Consider the following 22,065-nt stretch of genomic DNA (forward strand, 5'->3'; position numbering starts at 1 on the left):
AAATACGATAAAAACAAACACATAAAAAATATATAACAACTATTTACCTAGTATTTACACCATATTAAGTACTACAAGTAATCTAGAAATGACAAAGTATACAGGAGGATGTGCACAGGTATATGCAAATACTGTGCCATTTTATGAGGGACTAGAGCATCCATAAATTTTTATATCCAACAGGGGGGTCCTGGGACCAATCCCCCAAGGACACCAAGAAATGACTCTATAGCATCATCTAGTAATTAGTGTAGCTTAACAGCTGGGTACAGTTGGGAAAAGAGACAAAGCCATGCCAAAATCACTGTGATTCCAGAATGATGGTAGGCATACCCAAGGCTGCATCCCAAGAAAAGCAGCATCAGACACGTCACACTGTACGGGGAGGGAAGAAGCATAGAACACTAAAATCATTCAGCCAGTCATTAGACAAATAAGCAAATAACAGTAACAACCACCCCCCCCAACCATAGGCTAATGAGGACCAGTATCCAGAGTTACTACATTATTCAAAATGTCCAGTTTTCAACAAAAAATGACAAGACAAGCTAAGACACAGGAAAGTATAACCCCACCCACTGGAAAAAAAAAGTAGGCAATAGAAATTGCTTGTATAACCAGATGTCTGATTTAGTAAGAACTTCAAAAGTGGTCACTATAAACAGGTTTAAAGAACGAAAGAAAACCATAATTAATGCAGTAAAAGAAGGTATGATTGGCCAGGCACAGTGACTCATGCCTGTAATTCCAGCACGCTGGAAGGTCAAGGTGGGCTGATCACAAGGTCAGGAGATCGAGACCATCTTGGCTAACAGTGAAACCCAGTCTCTACTAAAAATACAAAAATTAGCTGGGTGTGGTGACATGCACCTGTTGTCCCAGCTACTTGGGAGGCTGACGCAGGAGAATCGCTTGAATCCACGAAGCAGAGGTTGCAGTGAGCCAAGATCCAGCCTGGATGACAGAGCAAGACTCCATCCAAAAAAAAAAAAAAAGATATGATTATCATATTGCATCAAATAAAGAATATTAATAAAGAGAAATTATTTTAAAGAAACCAAATGGAAGTCAAGTTGAAAATACAGTAACTAAAATGAAAAATTCACTAGAGAACTAAACAGATTTGAACTGACGAAATAACAATTTTGCAGACTGAGACAGATTATGCAATCCAAAGAACAGAGGGAATAAAGTATGAATAAAAATGAACAGTCTCGGTCGGGTGCAGAGGCTCACGCCTGTAATCCTAGCACCTTGGGAGGCCAAGACGGGTGTATCACGAGGTCAGGAGATGGAGACCATCCTGGCTAACACGGTGAAACCTCATCTCTACTAAAAACACAAAAACAAAATTAGCCAGGCGTGGTGGTGGGCACCTGTAGCCCCAGCTACTTGGGAGGCTAAGGCAGGAGAATGGTGTGAAAACAGGAAGCGGAGCTTGCAGTGAGTCGAGATCACTCCACTGCACTCCAGCCTGGGCAACAGAGCGAGACTCTGCCTTCAAAGAAAAAAAAAAAAAAAAGAACAGTCTCTGGCCGGGCATGGTGGCTCACGCCTTAATCCCAGCACTTTGGAAGGCCAAGGCAGGTGGATCACCTGAGGTCAGGAGTTCAAGACCAGCCTGGCCAACATGTTGACACTCCATCATTACTAAAAATACAAAAACTTAGCCAGGTGTGGTAGCAGACGCCTGTAATCCCAACTATTCGGGAGGCTGAGGCAGGAGAACTGTTGAACCCAGGAAGTGGAGGTTGCAGTGAGCCAAGGTCGTGCCACTGCACTCCAGCCTGGGCAACAGAGCGAGACTCTGCCTCAAAAGAAAAAAAAAAAAAGAACAGTCTCTAGTCGGGCATGGTGGCTCATGCCTTAATCCCAGCACTTTGGGAGGCCAAGGCAGGTGGATCACCTGAGGTCAGGAGTTCAAGACCAGCCTGGCCAATATGCTGAAACTCCATCATTACTAAAAATACAAAAACAGCCAGGTGTGGTAGCGGACGCCTGTAATCCCAACTATTCAGGAGGCTGAGGCAGGAGAACTGTTGAACCCAGGAGGTGGAGGTTGCAGTGAGCCAAGGTCGTGCCACTGCACTCCAGCCTGGGCAACAAGAGCAAAACTCCATCTCAAAAAAAAAAAAAAAAAAAAAAAAAAATCATAAAAAATGCTACATTAGCAAATATTCACTTGGCCAGGTGCAGTGGCTCACATCTGTAATCCCAGCACTTCAAGAGGCCAAGGCAGGTGGATCACCTAAGGTCAGGAGTTCAAGACCAGCCTGGCCAACACGGCAAAACTCCATCTCTACTAAAACTACAAAAATTAGCCACGTATGGTGGCACATGTCTATAATCCCAGCTACTCAGGAGGCTGAGGCACAAGAATCACTTGAACTCAGAGGCAAAGATCATGCCACTGCATTGCAGGCTGGGCGACAGAGCAAGACTCCATTTTTGTTTTTGTTTTTGTTTTGAGACAGAATCTCCCTCTGTCGCTCAGGCTGGAGTGCAGTGCCGTGATCTCGACTCACTGCAACCTCCACCTCCAGTGTTCAAGCGATTCTCCTGCCTCAGCCTCCCAAGTAGCTGGGACTACAGGCGTATGCCACCACGCCCAGTTAATTTTTTGTATTTTTAGTAGAGACAAGGTTTCACCATGCTAGCCAGGATAGTCTCGATCTCCTGACCTTTTGATCCACCCACCTCAGTCTCCCAAAGTGCTGGGATTACAAGTGTAACCACCATGCCCGGCCTCCAGACTCCATCTTAAAAAAAAAAAGAAAGAAAATATTCACTTGCCAGGTACAATGGCTCACGCCTGTAATGCCAACTAATCCAAAGACTGAGGCAGAAGGACCACTTGAGACTCAGAGTTCAAGACCATCCCGATCAACTTCGCAAGTCTCCATCTCTAACACAGTTTTAAAAAACAGTCAGGTGTTATGTGGGTGTCTGTAGTCCCAGCTACAGGTGGGAGGTTCACTTGAGCCCAGGAGTTTGAGGCTGCAGTGAACTATCATCATGCCACTGCACTCTAGCCTTGATGACAAAGGACTCTATCTCTTAAAAAAGAGAAAAAGGAGGCCTGGTGTGGTGGCTCACGCCTGTAATCCCAGCACTTTGGAAGGCTCAGGCGGGCGGATCACCTGAGGTCAGGAGTTCGAGACCAGCCTGACCAACATGGAGAAATCTCATCTCTACTAAAAATACAAAATTAGCCGGGCGAGGTGGCACATGCTTGTAATCCCAGCTACTCAGGAGGCTGACGCAGAATTGCTTGAACCTGGTGGGGCAGAGGTTGCAATGAGCTGAGATTGCGCCACTGCACTCCAGCCTGGGCAATAAGAGCGAAACTCCGTCTCAAAAAAAAAAAAAATGTACACAGAGTGATGGAAGAAAGGGGCATCACCACTTGGTAACACCATAGTAAATAACTGTTTCAGGCAAAGTGTTCATAGACGCTAAATATAGTAAGGGAAAGTAGAAACAGAGTATTTACATAAACACAAAGTAACTCCCCACAAGATACTGATGAAATGACAGAGTGAAAAATAACTTTATAGTGAAGAAACTTAGTAGACACAACCCTAACCAAGTGATCAAAGTTAACAACCCCAGTAATGGGACAAATATATATAATGCACTTTCTGATATCATGCAATGAGAAAAACACACAAATCATTTCTGTTGTATTCCTGCCAAAAATAAATATCTGAATCTAATGATAAGGAAACCTAAAATAAACCCTAATTGAGAGACAGTCTACAAAATAACCTATAATCTTCAAAAGTGTCAAGTCATAAAAGACAAAGGAACTGCTATGGATTAAAGGAGACCAAAGATACACGATAACTGAAGGTAACAATCCTGGATTGGTTCTTGGACAGGGGGAGTAAATATATATATTCTACATATATATAGGTACATATATATGTAAAATACAGATATATAGAATACATATATATGTACACATAGCGCATATACATATATGTAGAATATATGTATTTACTGGTTCTTGGACCAGAAAAAAATGTTGATTTGTTGACTGTTTTAAAGGACATTAGAAGAAAAGGTCTGTAAACAGCATAACAGTTTGACACATATTAATCTCCTTAAACTGTACTGTGGTTTTGAAATAGAATGCCCTTGTTATTAGGAAATACAATTTGAAGTATTTAGGGCTAAAGAAGCATCATGTCTCTCATATGTTTAATAAGGTAATTTTTATTTTATATTAAACCTTATATATACAAATACCAATACAGAGAAAACGTAAAGGTGAATATGGTAAAATGTTACTTGAAGAATGTAGGTGAAATATATGAGAATTATTTGTAGTATCTTTGCAATTTTTCTAAAAGTCTAAAATTATGTGTAAGCAAAATATTTTTAATTGGAAACTGTAAGTGATATGACTTGTTAACTCTACTTAGTGCACTGTCCAACACATTTTTTAAGTAATAATACTTAATCCTACTCAGCCTTGAAACTCAAATGCCATCTTTTCAGGAAGCCTTCCTTAGATTATCTCAATCAAATACACAATGCTGTTTTCAACTCTCCAGTTTAGATCTGTATTATAATTACCAGTGTATCTGTCATATGCCCACTACTCAGGACCATCACCTGACCGTATTATGCTTCTGTGAAAATCAGAAAATGATGCCTCTTCCAGGGGGTCATAGGCCCACATTAGGGAAAACAGTGTGGTTGGCAAGCAGTGTCTTTGTGAAAATTAAAAGGAGGCACCAGAAGCACATAGATATAGCCACAAAGGCACATTGTGTGGCCAAAGAAACAACTTGATTTCAACATCCATTTACACTTGGTCAGGAACTCGTGGACAAATGAAAACCTGAACAACCAAGCTTGGCGAAAGTATCTTTCTACCACTACCAAAATTAGCAGAGGAATCATGCCTCATATGATATACACTCAGTAAATATCCAATGAATTAACATCCCAATCAGAACAGGGGAAAGAAAAAAAGAAGAAAGTTAAAAACTTTCCATTTCAGGCCAGGCGTGGTGGTTCACGCCTGTAATCCCAGCACTTTGGGAGGCTGAAGCGGGTGGATCACGAAGTCAGGAGATTGAGACCATCCTGGGTAACATAGTGAAACCCCGTCTCTACTAAAAAAACAAAAAATTAGCCGGGCGTGGTGGCAGATGCCTGTAGTCCCAGCTACTTGGGAGGCTGAGGTAGGAGAATGGCGTGAACCCAAGAGGCAGAGCTTGCAGTGAGCCGAGATCGTGCCACTGCACTCCAGCCTGGGCGACAGAGTGAGACTTCATCTAAAAAAAAACCCCACAACTTTCCATTTCAAAGCAATCAATCTTTAAGTCAGGGGTCAGGAAACTACAGCCCACAACCTGTTTTGGTCTGGCTTCTGGACTAAGAATGATTTTTAAGTTATTCAAGAGTTGCTTATGGTAAAAGGAATTTGAGGGGAAATGGAAAAAAAAAAATAGTAAGGATTGTTTAAAGAAAAAAGGATATGCAACAGAGAAGTTATATGGCCTTAAAGCCTAAAATACTTATTATCTGAGACTTTCCATAAAAAGTTTGCCCATCCTTGCACTGAAGAAAAAAAAAAAAAAAGAAACCATAGCTGCAACAGCAACACAACAATTAAAAATCAAGCAGAGCCAGGTGCAGTAGTGCAGCCTGTAGTCTCAGCTACTCACAAGGCTCAGATGAGAGGATCGCTTGAGCCCAGGAATTAAAGGCCAGCCTGGGCAACATTACAAGACCCTTTTTTTAAAAAAATGAAAGATAAAGTTGTTTATTATTTTACATGAATCAGTATTTACTACTTCTGCATGGGGGCATTTCTGGTAAAGACTGGAAAACCTGCTAGACAAACTCTGTAAGAGCTGTAACACTCTAGTACTTCTTTTCTCTTTTGTAGAGACGGGGTCGCACTACATTGCCCAAGCTGGTCTCCAGCTCCTGAACTCAAGTGATCCTCCTACCTCAGCCTCCCAAAGTGCTGGGATTACAGGCATGAGCCACCACGCCTAGCCTCCAGTACTTACTTCTAAAATAAACTGCTGGATAGCATTAAATTATTTTCATGGAAATTTTATGCACACACAAGTAAGAAATGTCATGAAAGTCCCCATGTTCTCATTTAAGTAATGCTTCATGGCCGGGCGCGGTGGCTCAAGCCTGTAATCCCAGCACTTTGGGAGGCCGAGACGGGCGGATCACAAGGTTAGGAGATCGACACCATCCTGGCTAACAGGGTGAAACCCCGTCTCTACTAAAAAATACAGAAAGCTAGCCGGGCGAAGTGGCGGGCGCCTGTAGTCTCAGCTACTCGGGAGGCTGAGGCAGGAGAATGGCGTGAACCCGGGAGGCGGAGCTTGCAGTGAGCTGAGATCCTGCCATTGCACTCCAGCCTGGGCGACAGAGCAAGACTCCGTCTCAAAAAAAAAAAAAAAAAGTAATGCTTCATATTAAAATTTGAGGTTGATCCACCTACTGAAGAAAAAACGGTATTTTACTAGTGTACATATGATGGCAATACATGCACACCTCATTTTATTCTGCTTTGCTTTATTGAAATTCACAGATGCTGCATTTTTGACAAGCTGAAAGTCTGTGGAAACCTAGAGTCGGGCAAGTCCATTAGTGCCGTATTTCCAGTAACATGTGCCTTCTTTGCGACTGTGCCACATTTTCATAAATCTCACAATATTATCAAACTTTGCTCAATTGTAATACTTTACAATTGTACCTGTTAGAATAGATTGTATTTTACAATAATTGTAAATAATAATTTACAATTATTATTGTATCTGTTATAGTAATCTCTAATCTGCAATCAGTAATCATTGACATTACCCTGATTTAAGGCACCACAAACTGTCCATATAAGACAGCAATCTTAATAAATGCTGTGTGTTATGACTACTCCACGAACCAGCAGTCAGCTTGTCTCTCTCCTTTCTCCTCGTGCCTCTCTATTCCCTGAGACTCAACAATATTGAAATTAGGTCAATTAGGCCAGGCGTAGTGGCTCACACATATAATCCCAGCACTTTGGGAGGCCAAGGCAGGTGGATCACTTGAGGCCAGGAGTTCAAGACCAGCCTGGCCCACATCGTGAAACCCCATCTCTACTAAAAATACAAAAATTAGCCAGAAGTGGTGGTGGGTGCCTGTAATCCCAGCTACTCCCAAGTCACTTGAGCCCAAGAGGCGGAGGTTGCAGTGAGCTGAGATCATGCCACCGCACTCCAGCATGGACAACAGAGAGTGAGATGCTGCCTCAAAAAGAAGGGGAGGGGGCCGGGCGTGGTGGCTCACACCTGTAATCCCAGCACTTTGGGAGGCCGAGGCGGGCGGATCACGAGGTCAGGAGATCGAGACCACCCTGGCTAACAGAGTGAAACCCCGTCTCTACTAAAAATACAAAAACTTAGCTGGGCATGGTGGCGGGCACCTGTAGTCCCAGCTACTTGGGAGGCTGAGGCAGAAGAATGGTGTGAACCCGGGAGGCAGAGCTTACAGTGAGCTGAGATGGCGTCACTGCACTCCAGCCTGGGGGACAGAGCGAGACTCCGTCTCAAAAAAAGGGGGGCGGAGGGGACGAGAGAAAGAGAGAAAGAGAGACAGAGAGAGAGAAGGACAGAAAGAGAGAGGGAGAAAGAGAAAGAGAGAAAGACAGAAAGATATTCTGTAAGGTTACTGTTGCCATTCATAGTCATTCTCTGATGGATCTGGGCAAAATAAATTGAAAACTTTCTGAAAAGTATTCACCATTCTAGATGCCATGGAAAATGCCATCCATGAGCATGGGAGGAGGTTAAAACATCAATATTAGCGGAGTTTTAGAGGAAATTGTTTGTTTGTTTGTTTTTTTAAAGGTGGAGTTTCGCTCCTGTTGCCCAGGCTGGAGTGCAACCTCCGCCTCTCAGATTTAAGCGATTCTCCTGCCTCAGTCTCCCGAGTAGCTGGGATTATAGGTTCCCGCCACCATGCCTGCCTAATTTTTGTATTCTTAGTAGAGACGGGGTTTCACGACGTTTGTCAGACTGGTCTTGAACTCCTAACTTCAGCTGATCTGCCCTCCTTGGCCTCCCAAAGTACTGGGATTACAGGCGTGAGCCACTGTGCCCAGCCAGGAAATTGCTTATAATCCTCATGAATGATTTTGCGGGGTTCAAGACGTCAGTAGAGCAAGTAACCGCAGATGTGGTAAAAAAAAGCAAGAGAACTAAAATTAGAAGTGGGGTCAGAAGATATAACTGAATTGCTGCAATCTCATGATAAAACTTGAATAGATGAGGAGTTGCTTCTTATGGATAAGCAAAGAAAGTGGTTTCTTAAGATGGAATCTACACCTGTTGAAGCTGCTGTGAGCACTGTTGAAATGACAACAAGATTATTAACATTCCAGAAACAGGCCAGGTGCGGTGTCTCACGCTTGTAATCCCAGCACTTCGGGAGGTTGGGGCAGGCAAATCACGAAGTCAGGAGTTCAAGACCAGCTTCACCAATATGGTGAAACCCCATTTCTTCTAAAAATACAAAAATTAGCCTGGCATGGTGGCATGTGCCTATAGTCCCAGCTACTCAGGAGGCTGAGGCAGGAGAATCACTTGAACCCAGAAGGCAGAGGTTGCAGTAAGCTGAGATTTCGCCATTGCACTCCAGCCTGGGAGACAGAGCGAGACCCCATCTCAAAAAAAAAAAAAAAAAAAAAAAAAAAAAAAAAGAACTTGAGGTCAGGAATTCAAGACCAGCCTGGCCAACATGGTGAAACCCCACCTCTACTAAAAAGACAAAAATTAGCTGGGTATGGTGGCGTGCACTCGTGGCTCCAGCTACTCGAGAGGCTGACACAGGAGAATCGCTTGAACTTGGGAGGCAGAGGTTGCAGTGCGCCGAGATTGTGCCATTGCACTCTAGCCTAGGCAACAGACTCTGTCTCAAAAAATAAACGTACATTTTCATATGTTTGTCTGTCTTATTCACTGTGTTAATTAACAAGCAAAACAATATATACAAACAATCTAATGCATCCTGATAACTGACAAACATTAAATAATTTAAGAATAAAATTACCTTCCATTATTGTTTCAACAACTGGGGGAGGCCAGACGTAGTGGTTCACACCTGTAATTCCAGCACTTTGGGAGGCTAAGGCAGGTGGATTGCCTGAGGTCAAGAGTTCAAGACCAGCCTTGCCAACATGATGAAATCCCCTCTCTACTAAAAATACAAAAATTAGCCGGGCGTGGTGGCACACGCGTGTAATCCCAGCTACTTGGGAGGCTGAGGCAGGACAATCGCTCGAACCCGGGAGGCGGAGGTTGCTGTAAGCCAATATCATGACAATGTATTCCAGCCTGAGTGACACGGCAAGACTCCGTCTCAAAAAAAAACCAAACAAAAAAAAAATTGGGGGGAAAAAACGCTGCAATTTCTACTGGTACTGTCACCATACAATATAAGTATAGAGCTTCATGTCTTTTTATTTTTTACCATTCTGCTCATCCATCACCATTTTTCAACACTACTCCTCTATATGTCCTTCAGTAGTTTCTAATGCTATTTCAACAAGGTCTGGGTAACAGATTTTTTTATATAATCAAAATATTTCATTGATCCAGGTTTCTAGAATCACACTGGTTGTATAGAAGTAACTAATTTTCTTTGGCATAAGGGTACTACATACCTCTAACCCCCTTCCAGTAAAACTGTAAGAATGCTCTTCCCTCCAGCTATTCACACGGCTGCCCCTTTCTTGTTAGTTACCAACTTAAATGTCACCTCCTGAGAGAGGCCTTCTCAAACTATCCCATCTACAGCAGCTCCCCAACTACTATTATGTCTACCTGTTTTAATACTTAAGTAACTAATATTTAGTACATCAATTAGACAATTAACTAAAATCTAGAAATCAAGTTCCACCTCTCAAGGTTAACTCACTCAGGTGAGTCATTTTGTTCTTCCCATTTCAGGCTTCTTGTTGTTGCTGTTTAAATTATTATTAGAAAGGGAAATCCTATACCACTTATTGAATATTTTCTCCCTAAAAAGATGAGTCAAATGAAGTGGCAGCAGGGGGTGGGCCATGACAACCCAAACATAGTAAAGCTAGAGGTTTTTTGTTTTTTTGGTTTTTTTAAAGCAAACTGAGGTGGGAAGGCAACTCTAAATTCACACAGAACTGCCAGATTATAATCATTTAGGATCATTGTTTCAAAACAATTACCATTCACACAAGAACTAATATCAGCATTAATTGCCTGGGTTCAAATTCCGACTCCATCACTTCTCAGCTCTGTGGCCTTAATCCTGTGACTTCAGCTCTCCGTGTTTCAATTTCAACATCTACGAAATGAAGATAAAAATAGTACCTTCTCAAAAGAAAAAAAAAATAGTATCTTCTCATAAGGTTGTGGAAATTAAGTAATATTCCATACAGACAGCATAGCTTAAAACAGTGCCTGGTACGTTAAGTGCTTAATAACTGCTAGCTAATATAATTATTTTCCTCATATTCCAGCATAAACTAGAGTAGTAAAGGAGAAAAAAAGGCCAGTTGCAGTGGCTCACACCTGCAATCCCTCTGGGAGGTCAAGGTGAGTCCAGGAGTTTAATACCAGCCTGGGCAACATGGCGAAACCTCGTCTCTACAGAAAAATTTAAAAATTAGGCAGATGTGGTGGATCATGCCTACAGTCCCAGTTATTTGGGAGCTGAGGTGGGAGGATCACTAAGCCCAGAATGTCGAGGCTACAGTGAACCAGGATCACACCACTGAACTCCAGCCTGAGTGACAGAGCAAGACCCTGTCTTAAAACACCACCACCACCACCACCCACACCCTCTTTATATGAAGTTTTACCCCTTCAGTGCCTTTACCCCTTGAGTCCCTCTGGAGAAAGGGATAAGAGGCTTAGTCATGAAGCCATGAACAATTAGATCTACCTAGACACACCAAAAAATCCAAACAACTCCAGTAGAAAAGGATCTTAGGGCTCTAGTCCCATGCTGTCCAACAGAACTTTGTGCAATGATGAAAATGTCCTATGTCATGTTCTCCAATATTGTAGCCATTAGGCATATGTGGCAGCTAAGCACTTGAAATGTGGCTAGTATGGCTGAGGAACTGAAATATTTAAATTTTACTCAACATAATTTTAAATTTAAAGAACCATGTGTGGAAGTAGCCACAGTACTGGACAGTGCCCATTCCCATCTTCTCAAGTTCTCCAGATAGCAAGCCACCCACCTTCCACGGCATTCATATCACCTCTGACTTACGCACCAACAATGCTTCCTGACAGGAAACTCAAGTCTCTCCCAATGATCTACCCATTGCTCATAAATGTATCCCTTCCTGGAGGCCACAAAACAATTGTATTCCCCTTCAAAAGACTATCAGTGGAGGAGAGGAGAGTATAGCTGACACAAGGTTGGCCATTTACTGATAATTGCTAAAGCTGAGTGACAGGTACATAAGATTCATCCAACTGTTCTCTTTTTAAATACATTGAAATTTTATATTTTAAAAACCTTATTAGTGTTTACTTCAAGCTCATTTCATTTTCTAACTGAAACATATTCTTTCAAATTTGTTTCCTTACTTTCAGTGAGGACCCCCTCCAATTCTTTTATCACACTGTGAACCAAATTTTTTCTACATACACCAAGTATATAGCATCCCCGTGGTTTACCACAAACTCTTCCCTGCCTGAACTTCCTCCTCTCTTACATGGCCTCACTGAAAACTGCTTATCATCCTTGAAGATCCTTCTCAACTCTCACCATTTTGAAGCCCTTTTTCTTCACTGCCCACCCATGGCAGTCCCCTCCCAGTGCTACCAGTTTAAACTATCTGCACGCCTGCCTTCTCTACATTGGGTAACCTGGAAGCACAGATAATGTTTCATTCATCTTTGTCTCTGTACTAGTCTGACAGCGTCAACTGTGTAATGAATTAATGAATATACAAACTCAATGAAATGCTAAACTGCATCCATTCATACTGTACTACCCCAAGCCCATCAATACCACTTTTCAACCTTAACTTGCTGGTGTAGTTACTACTGGTTTCCAAACACGCTAATAAGAACAGCTAAAAGTTACTGAGCACTTATTATTTGCCAGACACTGATTTAAGCGTGTTACACGTTTAATTCATTTAATCCTCTTCCATCCCCTTTTTACAGGGGAAGAAACTTAAGCTAAGTGAAAATAACTCGCCTTACATCACCAAATATGAAGCAGCAGGAATGCGAATACTAGTTGTAAAGTCCCTGCTCCTGTGTACAATAAAGAAGTCAAATCATAACGATCTCAAACACAAGCTTCCAATCCCAAAATTCAGATTTGGGAAAAGGGATTAGGATGCAAAATAGGAATACTGACCTGTAAAAAGAAAAAATAACTTTAGGCATTCTCCATAAAACAGTGTGAGGGAAAATGGTAATCTTTTTATTCTTGTAATTTATAGTAAGCTACTATTGAATAAGAAAGCTAACTTGTACCAGACAAGGTTAAGTTCTACAGGAACTCTTTTTTTTTTTTTTTGAGACGGAGTCTCGCTCTGTCGCCCAGGCTGGAGTGCAGTGGCCAGATCTCAGCTCACTGCAAGCTCCGCCTCCCGGGTTCCCGCCATTCTCCTGCCTCAGCCTCCCGAGTAGCTGGGACCACAGGCGCCACCACCTCGCCCGGCTAATTTTTTGTGTTTTTAGTAGAGACGGGGTTTCGCCGTGTTAGCCAGGATGGTCTCGATCTCCTGACCTTGTGATCCGCCCGTCTCGGCCTCCCAAAGTGCTGGGATTACAGGCTTGAGCCACCGCGCCCGGCCAGGAACTCTTTTTTAATTATTAGAATTAGTTTCATGGAAGATTTGGGCTAGATCTTAAAGGGTAAGTATGAGGATCTCGAATGGCAGAACAAGGATGGAGAAGCAAGCAAGAGGCAGACGCTGGGCACTGAACCTCCACAAGCAGTGAGGAAGGAGACCATCTTGATTTAAATGGAGGTCTTATTTTTGAAGAGTTAATGGGAAACATGATCAGAAAGGTAAAATGGAGTTCTACCAGGGGTCAGCAAATGCCCATGGGCCTATGGCCTATTTTTATATGGCTTAAAGCTCAGAACATTTTTTACACTGTAAAGAGCTTTTAGGTCAGGCGCGGTGGCTCACGCCTGTAATCCCAGTACTTTGGGAAGTGGAGGTGGGCAGATTACCTGAGATCAGGAGACCAGCCTGGCCAACATGGTGAAACTCCATCTTTACTAAAAATACAAAAATTGGCCGGGCATGGTAGCATGCACCTGTAATCCCAGCTACTCAGGAAGCTGAGACAGGAGAATCGCCTGACCCCAGGAGGCAGAGGCTGCAGTGAGTCAAGATTGTACCACTGCACTCCAGCTTGGGCAACAGAGCAAGATACTGTCTCCAAAAAAAAAAAGAGCTTTTAAAGTATGTAAAGAAAAACATGCAAACACTCACAAAAAGGGGACTATATATGGCCTGCAAAGCCTAAAATATTAACTATCGGGCTGGGCACGGTGGTTCACACCTGTAATCCCAGCACTTTGGGAGGCTGAGGCAGGTGGATCATCTGAGGTCAGGAGTTTGAGACCAGCCTGACCAAAATGGTGAATCAACCCCATCTCTATTAAATACAAAAAAAATCAGTCGAGCATGGTGGCACATGCCTATAACCCCAGCTACTTGAGAGGCTGAGGCAGGAGAATCGCTTGAACCCGGGAGGCAGAGGCTGCAGTGGGCCAAGATGGCACCAATGCACTCCAGCCTGGGCAACAAGAGCAAAACTCCATCTCAAAACAACACAAAACAAAACACAAATTTACTATCTGGCCCTTTATGAAGTTTGCCAGGCCTTGGATTAGGTCATAGAAAGCTGTGGAGAAGACTCCCTCAGGTTTGGGAATAGGGTGATTTTTAAGCAGAGGGGTTACCCAACACAAGTAGAGTTGAAGCCTAACAGCAAAAGGTAGGCTAGGCTAAACCCATGGATAAAATCAATGTATCGTAGTAATTAACAATAAAATGTACAACCACCTGATATTATTGTTTGGCCCAAATAAATAACAGTATAGCCAGGAATTTGCATAAAGCCACAGAGGAAAGAAATTATTTCCTCAACTATTACATTCATTCCCTCTGGAAGACTAACACGTACTGCTGAAGTCTTGTTCAGTGTCCTTCTAGCCCCAGACTTTGCAGCCTACCAAAATGGACTGAGACAGGGAAAGCGTGGGCAAGTGAGTTCCATACTCTAATTTTCCTACAAAAACATCCTAAGTGGTGTGTGGGTTCTTAGATCAAGTCGCAAACACATTCACAGCCCATGATATCGTACAACACTACTTTTAGTTCAAATTAATTATGAGTAACAATGGACTATCTGCCAAAATAGGCAGCTGCAGAAAACTAATTTATGATGCTGTTTCCAAATTTCAAAATTTAAAAAAAAAAAAAAAAAAAAAAAAAGAATTATAAATAAACTTTTCGACTGAAACTCACTGACAGAGAACTGCCAGGACTAAAGCATGGTTGACAGAATAAATTTTATGGTGGACAATATTGACTGGATTGTTTTCTTCATTGTTTTTTTTTTTTTTTTTTTTTTTGAGATGGAGTCTTGCTTTGTCGCCCAGGCTGGAGTGCAATGGAGCAATCTCAGCTCACTGCAACCTTCACCTCCCAGGTTCAAGCGATTCTCCTTGCCTCAGTCTGCCAAGCAGCTGAGATTACAGGTGCCTGCCACCACGCCTGGCTAATTTTTTTGTATTTTTAGTAGAGATGGGGTTTAGTCATGTTGGCCAGGCTGGTCTCAAATTCCTGACCTCAGGTGATCCACCCGCCTCAGCCCCTCGAAGTGCTGGGATTACAGGCGTAAGCGACTGCTCTCAGTCTTCTTCGCTAATTTTTAGTGGCTTTTGTCATATCTCTATATTACAGGCAGTGGAACAGTTATTAAAAAGCAAAGACTTTGAAATCTCACAAGGTTAAAAATCTCGCTTTGTCACTTCCTATCTCTTTGACCTAAGGGCAATTTCCTTAATTTCTCATATCCATCACTTCCTCATCTGTAAAAAGGATATGGCACTACCAGTCTGACAGCCTGGGCTGTTATAAGACTTAAAAGATATACAAGTAATGCTCTTGGCACAGCTCTCCTGAAACCTAATAGGCACACAATAAATGGTATTTATTTTATTACATAACATTTATTACATAAATAAAATGTTCATCATCTCTTTTCACATCATAGATAGCTAAATGTGGTTTTTTTCTTCAGAAAAATTGGCCACTACTACCACTTGGCTCAGAAATGCTAGTTTTTTTCTAAAATGTTTTATATAGAAAAAATTTTAATAATCAATAGACATTCTTATATATTTCCTCACCCTTTTAGATTGGGTTAAAAAGTATGGAGACTTCCAGCCGGGTGCGGTGGTTCACGCCTGTAATCCCAGCACTTTGGGAGGCCAAGGCAGGCAGATCACGAGGTCAGAAGATCGAGACCACGGTGAAACCCCGCCTCTACTAAAAGTACAAAAAATTAGCTGGGTGCGGTGGCGGGCGCCTGTAGTCCCAGCTACTCGGGAGGCGGAGGCAGGAGAATGGCGTGAACCTGAGAGACAGGGCTTGTAGTGAGCCGAGATCGCACCACTGCACTCTAGCCTGGGCAACAGAGCAAGACTCTGTCTCCAAAAAAAAAAAAAGTATGGAGACCTCCTATAGCATTTATAGACTATGAATAACTAAATTCCCTATCTGTCACAAATGTAAATTCCTCGTTTTCTTTATTTCTTCCCTTTTTTTTGGCAGTGGGGGGATAGGGTCTCTGTCACCTGGGATGGTAAACAGTGGCTCAATCATAGCTCACTGCAACCTCGAATTCCTGGGTTCAAGTGACCCTCCTGACTCAGCCTCCCAAGTAGCTGAGACTATAGACATCCACCACCATGCCCAGCTAATTTATTTTTGTAGAGATGGGACCTCACTATGTTGCCTAGGCTGGTCTTGAATTCCTGAGCTCAAACAGTCCTCTTCCCTTGGCCTCCCAAAGTGCTAGAATTATAGGTGTGAGCCACTGCATCTAGCGAAAATTCCTCATTTCTTTCCATTTTTCACATTGTTGAAGTATAGTCCTTCACCCAGAGAAGCTAGTGACTCAAGTTCCTGACTGATTAAAAGAAACTAATCATAACATTTTTTAATACCATCACTAGTTTTCTTGTCCTGTTCTCACTTGCATATACCTTTCAGAGATCCAAAACACAATGATAGTAACTCATTCATTCCGTCTCTGCCACTTTCTGAGTGAATCTGAATAGGTCACTTAACCTCTCTGGGCCTTCATTTCCTCACGGGTAAAATGGGGACAGGATAACGGATGATCTAACAGGGCTATGTGGTAATCACATGAGATTATGTATGCCCTGGGAGAATAAACTCAGGGTAGGGCCCGGTCCACTCAATCCTGTTTCCCTCCTTTTTAATTATGACCCTAATCAATTTTTACAAGCTGAGGTCAGAAAGCTTCTCAAACATACTTATTTTTGTGCCTAGCCAGTGGCTGTCCCTGAAGCACTAAAAAGAACAAGACCCTTAGCAACATACCAGACTGCTGATGAGAGGGGCTGGAGCGCAGTGATGTGACCATAGCTTCTACAATCTTGAACTCCTGGGCTCAAACAATCCTCTCGCTTCAGCCTCGTGAGTAGCTGAAATTACAGGTGTGTGCTGCCATCCCCCATTAATTAAAAAATATTTTTTGTAGAGATGGGGTCTTGTTATGTTTCTCAGCCTGGTCTTGAACTCCTGACCCTTCCCACTTCAGTCTCCCCATGGCGTGGGGAGGTTTACAGACATGACCCAGACCCATTCTTCAGATGGTTTTTCTTTTTTCTGGTTTTGTTTTGTTTTTCTCTTCATCTAAAAGAACTCCTTTTAAGATTTTATGAGGCAGAAGTAAACAGTACCATCTCAAACACCTCAATACCATAAGGTGGCAGGGGTAATGTGAACTGTCTAGTCTATACTATCACATAAGCTCCAGAAAGAGAGAGACCTCATCTGGCTTATTCACTACTGTATTCCCAAGCCTCACAAGCAGGAGGTATACCAAAAATAAAAAAAAGGGTAGGGAATTAAACGTGGTATGCCTCTAAATGCCATGCTTTCTACATGACAGCTTTTTCTTGACAGGGTCAACTCCTACTGCCTAATAATAAAACCAACAGCCGGGCACGATGGCTCACGCCCGTAATCCCAGCACTTTGGGAGGCCGAGGTGGGTGGATCACTAGGTCAGGAGTTTGAGAACAGTCTGGCCAAGATGGTGAAACCCCATTTCTACTGAAAATACAAAAATTAGCAAGGCACGGTGGTGGGCGCCTGTAATCCCAGCTACTTATGAGGCTGAGGCAGGAGAATCGCTTGAACCTGGGAGGCGGAGGTTGCAGTAAGCTGAGATCATGCCACTGCACTCCAGCCTGGGTGACAAGAGAGAAACAAACTCCATCTTAAAATAAATAAAGTAAAATAAAATAAAGTAAAACAAAACAAAACCAATAGTCTGGCTGGGCACCATGGCTCACACCTATAATCCCACCTCTTTGGAAGGTCGAGGTAGGCAGATCACTTGAGACTAGGAGTTCGAGACAAGGCTGACCAACATGGTGAAACCCCATTTCTACTAAAAATACAAAAATTAGTCAGGCACAGGAGTGCATGCCTGTAGTCTCAGCTACTCGGGAGGCTGAAACAGAAGAATCACCTGAACCCAGGAGGCAGAGGTTGCAGTGAGCTAAGATTGCACCACTGCACACCACTGTACTTCAGCCTGGGCAACACAGCGAGACTCCAGCTCAAAAAATAAAAATAAAAATAAAACCAATAGTCACATATTCAACAAATTATTATTATTATTTTGAGACGCAGTCTCGTTCTGTCGCCCAGGCTGAAGTCCCCTGGCACGATCTCTGCTCACTGCCTCCTGGGTTCAAGAGAATCTCCTGCCTCAACCTTCTGAGTCACTGAGACTATAGGTGTGCCACCACAAATAGCCAATTTCTGTATTTTTAATAAACACAGGGTAGGCCAGGCGCAGTGGCTCATGCCTGTAATTTCAGCACTTCGGAAGGCCGAGGCGGGTGGATCACAAGGTCAGGAGATTGAGACCATCCTGGCTAACACAGTGAAACCCAGTCTCTACTAAAAATACAAAAAATTAGCCGGGCGTGGTGGCAGGTGGCTGTAGTCCCACTCCTGCTGAGGCAGGAGATGGCGTGAAACCAGGAGTCGGAAGTTGCAGTGAGCCGAGATTGCGCCACTGCACTCCAGCCTGGGCGACAGAGTGAACTCCATCTCAAAAATAAATAAATAAACAAACAAACAAACACGGGGTTTCACCATGTTGGCCACGCTGGTCTTGAACTCCTGACCTCAGGGGATCTGCCCGCCTCGGCCTCCCAAAGTGCTGGGATTATTAAAGGCGTGAGCCACTGCACCTGGCCACAGCAAATTGATAACTTACTAAGCATACAAAGTTGTACAAGGCACTTGTTCCTACTGTCAAGATGCTCTAAATCTAGAAGGAAGATAATGCAAATACTTCCACATAAGTCAGATCCCAAATAAAGACATGCACTGCATGTTTCAGTTAACAACAGACCTATATACAATGATCAACTAGTAAGTTAAATTAAATTTATTCTTAAAGAAAGGTATTTTTGACCAGGCACAGTGGCTCACACCTGTAATCCCAGCACTTTGGGAGGTCAAGGTGGGTAGATCACTTGAAGTCAGAGGTTACAAGTCTTAACTCCTAACCACACTGAACTTTCTGTCTGCAGAGAGTACTGGTCAAGAGTTCACAAAACGGCTAGGCATGATGGTGTGCACCCACAGTCCCAGCTTCTTGAGAAGCTGAGGTGGAAGGATTGCTGGAGCCCAGGAGTTAAACGCCCTGGGCAACACAGCAAGACCTCATCTCTGGCCGGGTGCGGTGGCTCACGTCTGTAATCCCAGCACTTTGGGAGGCCGCAGCAGGTGGATCACCTGAGGTCAGAAGTTCGAGACCAGCCTGGCCAACATGGTGAAACCCCATCTCTACTAAAAACACAAAAATTAGTCAGGTGTGGTGGCACACACCTGTAATCCCAGCTATTCAGGAGGCTGAGGCAGAATAGTCGCTTGAACCTGGGAGGCCAAGACTGCAGTGAGCGGAGATAATGCCACTGCATTCCAGCCTGGGCGACAGAGCAAGACTCTGTCTCAAAAAACAAACTAAGAAAGATACTTATCAATTTAGTGTATCCTAACTGTACAGTGTTCATCTATGGTAGTATAAAGTAATGTCCTAGGCCTGCACATTCACACACCACTCATACAATGACTCATCCCAAGCAACTTCCTGTCCTGCAAGCTCCATTCATGGTAAGTGACCTATTCAGATATACCACTTCTATCTTCTATGCTGTATTTTTACTTACCTTTTCTATGTTTAGATATGTTTAGATACATAAATACTTAACATTATTAGGGGCCGGGCGCGGTGGCTCAAGCCTGTAATCCCAGCACTTTGGGAGGCCGAGACGGGCGGATCACAAGGTCAGGAGATCGAGACCATCCTGGCTAGCACGGTGAAACCCCGTCTCTACTAAAAAATACAAAAAACTAGCTGGGCGAGGTGGCGGGCGCCTGTAGTCCCAGCTACTCGGGAGGCTGAGGCAGGAGAATGGCGTAAACCCGGGAGGCGGAGCTTGCAGTGAGCTGCGATCCGGCCACTGCACTCCAGCCTGGGGGATAGAGCGAGACTCCGTCTCCAAAAAAAAAAAAAAAAAAAAAAAAAAAAAAAAAAAAAAACATTATGTTACCACTGCCAACAATATTCAGTACAGTAACATGCTATATAGATTTGTAGCCTAAGAGTAATACTGTGTACCACAGCCTATGTGTGTAGTAGGTATACCATCTAGGCTTGTGTAAGTATACTCTATATTTGCACAATGATGTGATCACCTAAAAAATTTCTCACAACACATCCCCATCATTAAGCAATGCATAAACACAGTTTCTCATCACCAAAGATGGTATGAATGTCAAATAAACACATGAAAAGATGCTCAATATCACTTTGCATTAGGGAAATGCAAAAGAAACCCACAATGAGGCCAGGCACAGTGGTTCACTCGTGTAATCCCAGCACTTTGGGAGGCTGAGGTAGACGAATCACTTGAGCCCAAGAGTTCAACACCAGTCAGGGCAACATAGTGAGACCTCTTCTCTACTAAAAATCAAAGCAAATTACCAGGTGTGGTGGTACACACCTGTGGTCCCAGCCAGGAGGCTGAGGCAGGAGGATCACTTGAGCCCAGGAGGTCAATGTTGCAGTAAGACAATATCGCACCACTGCACTCCACCCTGGGTGACAGAGCAAGACCCTGTCTCAAAAAAAAAAAAAATTAATACACTGTTAGGGGAAGAAAATATAGTACAGTCACTTTAGCAAACAGTTTAGCAATTACTTTTAAAATTAAATAAACACTCACAGGATTATATGTACCCTGGAAAAATAAACACTTTCCACAAAACCCAGCAATCTCATTTCCATGCATGCCAACCAAGAGAAATAAAATCGTATGTTCACACAAAACTTGTACATAAATATTCACACCAGCTTTATTTTTTTTTTTTTTTTTTGAGACAAGAGTTTCGCTGTTGTTGCCCAGGCCGGAGTGTGCAATGGTGCAATCTCAGCTGACTGCAACCTCCACCTCCCGGGTTCAAGCAATTCTATTGCCTCAGCCTCCTGGCTGGGTTTACAGGCATGCGCCACCACGCCTGGCTAACTTCATATTTTTAGTAGAGATGGGGTTTCTCCATGTCAGTCAGGCTGGTCTCAAACTCCCAACCTTAGATGATTCGCCTGCCTCGGCCTCCCAAAGTGCTGGGACTATAGGCGTGAGACATCGCACCTGGCCTCCAGCTTTATTTTTAATAGCCAAAACCTGCTAACTCAATGTCCACCAGTAGATGAACAAACTGGTACATGCATATAATAGACTACTACTCAACAATAAAGAGAAAGAAACTACTGAGTAACATGCAATAGTACAGATGACTTCCTTTTATTTTGAGACAGAGTCTCACTATGTCACCCAGGCTGGAGTGCAGTGGCTCGATCTTGGCTCACTGCAACCTCTGCCTCCTGGGTTCAAGCGATTCTCCTGTCTCAGCCCCCTCGAGTAGCTGGGATTACAGGAGCGCGCCACTGTGCCCAGCTAATTTTTGTATTTTTAGTAGACATGGGGGTCTCACCATGTTGGCCAGGCTGGTCTTGAACTCCTGACCTCTGGTGATCCACCCACCTCAGCCTCCCAAAGTGCTGGGATTACAGGTGTGAGCCACCAGGCCCAGCCAGAGATGACATCTTGCTGTGTTGCCCAGCGCCTTGAACTCCCAGGTTCCAGCGATCCTCCCACCTCAGCTCCCCAAGTAGCTGGGACTATGGGTGCACGCCATCATGCCTAGCCATTTTGTGAACTGTTGACCAATGCTCCTCTCTGCAGACAGAAAGTTCGGTGTGGTTAGGAGTTAAATGGGAAGAAAGAGGAGGCTGGGTGCAGTGGCTCATGCCTGTAATCCCTTCCAACACTTTGGAAAGCCAAGGTAGGAGGTTCACTTGAGCCCAGGAGTTCGACACCAGCCTGGGCAACAGAGCAAGATCCTGTCTCCGGGGGGGGGGGGGGGGAATTAGCTGGACATGGTGATACACACCTGTAGCCCCAGGCCAGGTACTCAGCAAGCTGAGGTGGGATGAATGCTTGAGCCCAAGAATTCGAGGTTACACAGTTACAGTAAGCTATGATCGTGCCACTACACTCCACCCTGAGCAACAGAGAAAGACTCTGTCTCCAAAAAAACAAAAGATGACAATGGGAGGTGGGTGTAGTCCCAGCTACTCAGGAGGCAGAATCATCTGGGCTCAGGAGTTAAAGGTCAGCCTGAGGCAGAATCATCTGGGCTCAGGAGTTAAAGGTCAGCCTGAGCAACATA

General features: G+C 43.6%; 2 protein-coding genes and 1 non-coding gene across 14 annotated transcripts in view; 1 reads left to right on the forward strand and 2 right to left on the reverse strand.

Annotated features, from left to right (window-relative positions):
* Nucleotides 1–22,065, forward strand: part of ALDH2 (aldehyde dehydrogenase 2 family member) — a 419,735-nt gene that overhangs the window by 169,747 nt on the left and 227,923 nt on the right. The window lies entirely within an intron of this gene.
* Nucleotides 1–22,065, reverse strand: part of ATXN2 (ataxin 2) — a 154,987-nt gene that overhangs the window by 112,171 nt on the left and 20,751 nt on the right. The gene's annotated exons all lie outside the window — the stretch shown is intronic.
* On the reverse strand, nt 5,819–5,881 carry LOC126931874 (U7 small nuclear RNA). Its single transcript, XR_007717983.1, has one exon. It is a non-coding gene; the product is annotated as a U7 small nuclear RNA (small nuclear RNA).

This window comes from Macaca thibetana, chromosome 11, assembly GCF_024542745.1.
Source record: "Macaca thibetana thibetana isolate TM-01 chromosome 11, ASM2454274v1, whole genome shotgun sequence".
NCBI classification, from domain to species: domain Eukaryota; kingdom Metazoa; phylum Chordata; class Mammalia; order Primates; family Cercopithecidae; genus Macaca; species Macaca thibetana.